Source organism: Pipistrellus hanaki, assembly GCF_964339955.1.
Source record: "Pipistrellus hanaki genome assembly, chromosome: 6".
NCBI classification, from domain to species: Eukaryota; Metazoa; Chordata; class Mammalia; order Chiroptera; family Vespertilionidae; genus Pipistrellus; species Pipistrellus hanaki.
The window spans coordinates 34191631-34199410 of NC_140508.1; positions in this window are offsets into that span (position 1 = coordinate 34191631).

Below are 7780 nucleotides of genomic sequence, written 5' to 3' on the forward strand. Positions count from 1 at the left end.
GACTTTTATTTAACCTCTGAGACCTCAAGTTTATAATTTATGAAATGGGAGTGAATAAAAATATTTCTCATGGTCTCTCTGCAGGATCAGAAGAGGCAGGAATCATTTTCAACTCAGTTTGACCAGTGTTTGTTGAGCCCCGTTGTTGGGACCAATGTCCGGAGTAGTTGACCTAGACCAGTGGTCGACGGTCTGCAAACCCAAATATCAACAGTACAACGATTGGCCGGGACCGGTTTGGCTCAATGGATAGAGCGTCGGCTTGGGGACTGAAAGGTTCCGGGTTCGATTCCGGTCAAGGGCATGTACCCTGGTTGCGGGCATATCCCCAATAGGGGGTGTGCAAGAGGCAGCTGATCGATGACTCTCTCTCATCGATGTTTCTAATTCTCTATCTCTCTCCCTTCCTCTCTGTACAAAATCAATAAAATATATTAAAAAACAAACAAACAAAAAAAAACAGTACAACGATTGGAATTTCTTTTGAGAGCCAAATTTTTTTTAAACTTAAACTATATAGATAGGTACATTGTTATTAACTTAATTAGGGTACTCTTAAGCTGGCCTTTGCTAAAAACTCAAGGGGCCAAACAGTCACATGTGGCTCGCGAGCCGCAGTTTGCCGACCACTGACGTAGACCCAAGGAAATGGCCAGAAAACCATGAAGTTCTGTCATTGCTGAAACGCTAATCAGTGTGGGCTGTAGGATCCAGCGGAACCTTCGAGAAGAGGCAGGTTGCTAGAGAGTGGCTGCCCTTTACAACCAGATGGTTCCCTAGAGATCACACCCCAGCCTTCATTGTAAAGCTGGAAACCCAGGCTCAGAGAGCATCCATGACTTTAAAAAGTCAACAGCAGGCCTGACATTAGAATTCTGACCTCCTGCCTGAGTCCAGCCTTTTGTTCCCTCCTTCTGGCCCCTGTGACCAAGTGCTTTCACACCCCTTCCCTCACTTGAACTTCACAACCTTTGTCTGGGTGGGTTATTCCTACCCCATTTCACAGCTGCAGACTGAGGCTGGAAGAGGGGTGATGCCTTGTCAGGCAGAAAGTCAGGAACAAAGGTGGGTCTAGAAGCTCTCTGGTGTTCATACCACGGCTGTCTCTAGACCCTGAATCTGTGGCCCCACAAGTCTCAGTGGCACCTCCTCTTGGCCTGGCCTTTGGCTGCCTTAACCTGCCAGAGGCAGAGCTAGTGTTCCCCGCAGCTGCCTGGTGTGGAGAACAGGAGACTCATTAAGGATTTCTCATTGAGGGTGAATTTGTTGCCAAACCCAGGATGTTTTGTGTAAACACCTTCTGGTTCAGAAACACACACACAAGCCCTGGGAAGGAAGGGGGGACATTTACCAAAGGAGGAAAAGGGCTCAGCAGGCCTGGCTGGGGTCTGGGTCCCAGACTGGGCCTCCTCCACCATGGGGCTCAAAGAGAGCTGGACCAGGCCGACCACTGAGCCCTGCCAGATGGGCCTAGACCGGGAAAGGCTGAGTTGTGAGAGGCTTCTAAATTGGCAGCTTGTTGGCTGTGACTGGCCCTCAGAGGGTAACCCTGCCACTGGAAGTGTTGGGGAGGTAATATCCAAGACAGACAGTCATAACTGGAAGGACTCTTGTTTCAGAACCACTTCTGTTTCAGAACCATTGATTTCACAAATATTTACTTGGCCCTATTTTAGGGATTCCACCATGAGCAAACCCAGACATGGTCATTGCCCTCAGAAGCTTCCAGTTTGGTGGGAGAGACAGAAAATAAACATATGAACAAGTAAATATGTCATATTAAGTGATGATAAGTACCCTGGAGAACAATAGAGCAGGGCAAGGCGGAGAGGAAATGGTGAATATATATTTAAGAATAGAAGAGTATGGTGGCTACATACCCCAGTTTCTTTGCCCCTCGGTAAGAGACCCAAGAGGAGACTGCTACAACCATCCAGGTAAGATAGGATGATCACTGAACCAGGGTGGCAGTGGGGATGGTGAGCACTGGTGGGATTCTCGGGGACTTTGCATACATTTCTCCATCAGCCTGGATTAATTTTTTACCCTTTGTACCCATGTAACTACTACATTGCTCCCATTTATCAGCTTGGTGTCACCTCCTCTCACAGTCAAGAGTCCCTCCGGCCTTGGCAGCATCTTGGGCTTCCCTACCACTGCACTCACCACACCGTCTTTTTTCTCTAGTCATCTCCCTCTCCAGTCAGGAGCTCCTCAAGGCTGGGAACCTTGCCCGTCGTGTTTGCTGCTGTGTCATCAGAACCTAGAATGGTACCTGACCCACAGCAGGTGCTCAGTCGATGTTTACTGAATGAGTGAGTGGACTCAACATGAAGCAGAACTTTCTGCAACCCAAACTGTCCAAAGGTGAACAGAGCTAAGGAGTACCTCATCCCAGAAGGTATGCAAGGCTGGACAGCCACAGGGTCAGGATCTTGCAGAATGTGAATCCCTCTGAGTCCTGGTTGGGAGGTGTGCCTACAGTCTTTTCTAACCAGAGAAACTCTACCTGGTCACATTGGGGTATGCCTCCCATCTTTACCCACCCGAGCCCGGGCCAAAAGGGCTGTGGTGCTGGGGCTCTGGTGTTTGGGGACTGGAGCCAACAAGAACGATGCTTCATCCATTCCCCTGAGACTCCTATTTACCACTTCTGTGAGCCTCCCTGGAGTAAGTGTTCAGCAACCAGCACTGGCTCCTCTCCTTGGGGAGGACTGCCCTCAGGCTTCTGGAGCCACGTGGGTGACTGACTATACCCCATCATTTCAGGGATTTGAAAGCCCACCATTTTGTTGTTGTTTTAATATATTTTGTTGATTTTTACAGAGAGGAGGGGAGAGGGATAGTTAGAAACATCGATGAGAGAGAAACATCGGTCAGCTGCCTCCTGCACACCCCCTACTGGTGATGTACCTGCAACCATGGTACATGCCCTTAACCGGAATCGAACCTGAGACCCTTCAGTCCACAGGCAGATGCTCTATGCACTGAGCCAAACTAATTGGAGCAAAAGCTCACTGTTTTGCCTGGGCTGCTGGCAGGCGTGTGGGTGGGTAACGCTGGGGTATAATTACACTCCAGAGTTCCCCTGTGGGATAAGGCTGAAGCAGCCACCTACAAGGCACCCTGCTTGGCTTCCTCTCCTTCCTGGTTCTGCCTCGCCTACTCCCTTATGGTCAAAACCTTCCAACACTCCCATCTCACTCAGTGAAAGCCAGACTCCTCACCGAGCCACACAAGGCTCCACATGAGCTGCCTACCTCTCTAGGCACCTTCTCCCACCTCTGTGCTGTTCCTCACACATACCAGGTGCGGTCCCACCTCAGGGCCTTTGCACTGGCTGCTCCCTCTGCCTGCACTTTCCCCTGGTGTCTACATGTCTTCCACCCTCACCTCCTACAAGTCTTTGCTTAAAAGTCACCTTCTCAATGAGGCTTATCCTGACCACCCTGTTTTGAAAATGCAAGCCCCCACTCCTCCCAGTACTCCTGATCAACTTCCTTTGCTTTAGTTTTTTTTTTTTTTTTTAATAACATTTGTCATTTTTGAGCATGCTATATAGTTTACTTATTTGTATTTTTTAAATTTTATTTCTTGATTTGAGAGAGAGAGAGAGAGATCAATTTGTTGTTCCAGAGAGAGAGAGAGAGAGAGAGATCAATTTGTTGTTCACTGAGAACATATTGATCTGAGAACAGATCAATATGTTCTCAGTGGTTGATTCTTTTATGTGCCCAGACCGGTGACTGAACCAAAGGCTTTGTCATACGGGGTCAATTCCCTAATCAACTGAGCTACCTGGCTAGGATACTTCTATTTATTGTTAACCTCCCTTTGCTATGAAGGAAGCTTCATGAGGCCAGCAACCTTTGTCTGGTTTGTTACTGATCTCTCCCAAATGCCTAGAACAGTACTTAGCCTCTATTAGGTGCTCAATAAACATTTTTGAATGAATAAAGTGTGGAGGGGCAGAATTCTATCCCAGACAGATTCTCTCTGAGGCCAGGATCTTTACCCCCATGCTGGAGGTGGATGATAATGGCAGATCATGTCTGACCTTGTTGGCTAGGGTAAAGGGGTGGGATGCCGGGACCTGATGTGGCAGGGGCCAGACATGGCGGGGATCTCCCTTTTCCGTTTCCCACACGGAGAGATAATGAACCGGTTCTAAGTGGAGGCGGCCAGGGATTGAGAAATAATAGAAATAAAGAGAGAAGATACAGAGATAGATTTCAAGCTGGGAGCTGGGTGGGCCACCATTCTTTCTGCTGGAGAGGCAGGAAGAAGACGACGATGGCCCCTCCCAGCGCATTTATTTTATACCCCCAATACCAGGAAGTTATCACCAACTTATTTGCATTCTTAAGTAGGCCCTAGCATGCCTGGATTTACATATCGAGTCCCGCCCCTGCCAACACCTTGGCTGATATGAAGGCCAAGCTGACAACATGTCCACCATCTTGGATGCGTCTTGAGTTCAGCTGATGATAATTAAGGATAATTGCCCATGTGCCTTCCCAGGGGCCCTCTACAGTTGGATTTTGTTTTTAGATCAGGGCATCTACTGAAGGGTTTGGAGTAAACTTGAGACATGATTGGATTTACTTTTGAAAGCCCCCTCTGGCTGTGGGGGTAGAATGGACTAAAAGGAATAAATGTGGTACAGTCCTGTGTGTGTGCGTGTGTGTGTGTGTGTGTGTGTGTGTGTGTGTGTGAGAGAGAGAGAGAGAGAGAGAGAGAGAGAGAGAGAGAGAGAGAGAGAGAGTGTGTGTGTTGTGGGTGGGAAGGCGATGATGGGGACTTGGAGAGGTGACAGAGCTGTGGCTGCAGGAGGCTGGGAGCAGCAAGAAGCATGTCATATCCATTTCTCAGGCAGCCCAGGTGGCTGCCCACAGGCTCTGACCTGTGTGCAGTCCAGGCCAGCTGCTGACAACATGCGCCTGGGTGGTCCCCAACCCCTCCCTCCGCTTCCTTTGTGTGCTTGTGGGCTTGGCAGGTGGAGAGGAGGCTGCACTCCCTGCCTCCTCTGACCCAGAGAATAATCCCTTATATTCATGGGGTTCTCTCCGTGCCCTCATTTCATCCTCCCACATCCCCTCCAACACAGAAAGCTAATTCCCATTGGGCGGATGAAGACATTGAGGCCCCGGGAAGGGGAAGGCACGTCCCAAGGTCATGAGCCAGATGGGGATGGCAGGTGGAGACCTGTCTCTCAACTCCCCATGCCTCAATTTCATTAGGCAACAGATGGTCCCAAGGCTTGACTTGAAAATTCTTAAATGACCCGAAAGAGAATACAAGCCCAGAATATTCCAGGCCTCCCTGAGCTGGTCTTTGCCACTACCTTCAACACTAATCCATTCCTTTTAAATTCCATGAATAGATTCTTATCAAAACTGAATTAAGTCTTATCAAGACTAAATTATAGAGAAGACTTAAAGTTCCTTTTGACACCCCCTTCCCCCCTACCCATCTCAGTTTTCTCCAGAGTCCTAACTGGGTGTGCCTTTTCAGAACTGTGATATTCATTTAAAGACGTAGTTAAGAATCCAGAGAACAGATTTGGACTATTCTGTGTGGCAGGGTAGGAAGGCAGAATGGAGGGCACGGCACACAAGTGTATCATTCTGCAGCCTGTTTGCTCTTGGGCGTCTTTAATTGGCATGTTTGATCTGTCTCCTGTTTTCTGATAGCTGCAGAGTATTCTGTAGTATAAGCACCATAGTTCCTTTGTTTATCTAACTTTCCAAGTTCAAGTTTACATGTATTTTTCATGCACTGAAATACAGAGGGTTCATTAATCCCACCCCTCAGCTCTTAGCAGATGGTCATGAGTTCACCTGCAAAGGCCCTCTCTTTTATATATATATTATTGATTTTTCTTACAGAGAGAAATGGAGAAGGATAGAGAGCTAGAAACGTCGATGGGAGAGAAACATCGACCAGCTGCCTCTTGCACACCCCCTACCGGGGATGTGCCCGCAACCGGAATCGAACCTGGGACCTTTCAGTCCGCAGACCGATGCTCTACTGCTGAGCCAACCCAGTTTCAGCAAGGCCCTCTCTTGTTTCTGTTGTTCTCTACTCCTCCCCAAACCCCCCTCATACCCTCTCTACTGTATTTCTTAAATATTTGAGATTTCTTCATAGTAATTGCATAGTAATTGCCTTATACATTTATATATTTTAAATTTTCTCATTGAAGTATAACACACAGAAGCATTAAACAAATCATAAGTGTCACAGTTCATGAACTTTCAAAAACTGAGTACACCATGTAACTAGCACTCGGATCGAGCAATAGCACTTCAGCCTCCCAACCACAACCGGAGGATAACCACTCCCCTGATTTCTAACTCCATACTTCGGCTTTGCTAGCTTTTGAACTTCCTACAAACAGAGTCACACAGTGCGAGCTCACTTGTGCCTGATTCCTTTCGCTCACCATTAATTCAGATGTATGTATCTCTATTGTTGTTTGTAGCGACAGATTGCTTACTCCACTAGATGACTACACTGCAATTAAACCTTTCTGCCTTTGGTGAACAAGTGGTGGTTTCCAGCTTAGAGCTGTTACACACAGTGCAATATGAACAGTTATCTATGTGTCTTTGGACACATACACCTATATATGTGTTTCTGTGTGTGGGATTGCTTGGAATAGTCAGCTTTAGTAGCTGATATGTACTGATAAATTGTGTATGTATTTTTAATCCATGTAAATAGGATTGTGCTGTTAAGTGGTGTTCATTTCCTACGTTGTTGCTTTCTGTTTGTGTGTTTGCTCATCTTGATGTTTCTTTGACTGATCCATGTGCTCTGTACACCTTTAGTTCCTTGCTCCTAGCTGCGGGTGCCTGAGCTCCATTTTCTCCCCATCAGCACACACAGTGCCACACTGCACACCCTGGTGAGCTAGTCCCTTGTCAGAGGACATGCATATACTTGTTTTTCCTAAATACTGCCACATTCCTCTCTGGAATGGCAGTTCTCAGTTACACTTCTACCAGGAATGCACATTCCCACCAACGTTAGGTGCTCTCTGTCTTCCTATGGCTTGCCGCGCGGTGGTGGTTAGTGTCACAGTTACTGAACGTTCTCTGGTGGATGGACATTTAAGCTGTTTTCCATCTTTCAGGATTAGAAGAAGCACTGCTGCGATGATCCCGCAGGGACACATCTCCTGGTTCCTGTCTGTGCGTTCAACTTCTCCACCTCATCTTCCTCCTCTTTTCTGGAACCCCAGTTCCTAGACACACCCTGACTTCCCCACCTCTCTGTCTGTGCTCTGGCTGTGCCCTCGGTCTGGAGTTGCCTTAGCTTTCTGTCTCCTCTCATTGAGTGCTTACTCCTCCCTTGTGGCCCCGCTTCATAAAGACCCTCCCTCCCTGGCCTGGCCCCCGGGAAGGTCACTGTCTCAGATTTTCCAGAGGGACTTTGGTCTTCTTTCTCTCTGGCATCAATCACTTTACTCTTTATATATATATTTGCCATGGTTTTGGCTTTTTTTTTTTAAAGTATATTTTATTGATTTTTTTACAGAGAGGAGGAGAGAGGGATAGAGAGTTAGAAATATCGATGAGAGAGAATCATCGATTAGCTGCCTCTTGCACATCCTCTACTGGGGATGTGCCTGCAACCCAGGTACATGCCTTTGACCAGAATCGAACCCAGGACCTTTCAGTCCGCAGGCTGACACTCTATCCATTGAGCCAAACCGGTTTCGGCCGGTTTTGGCTTTTTTATCACCCTGGTTGCCCATTGAGACCCAGGACCCTCA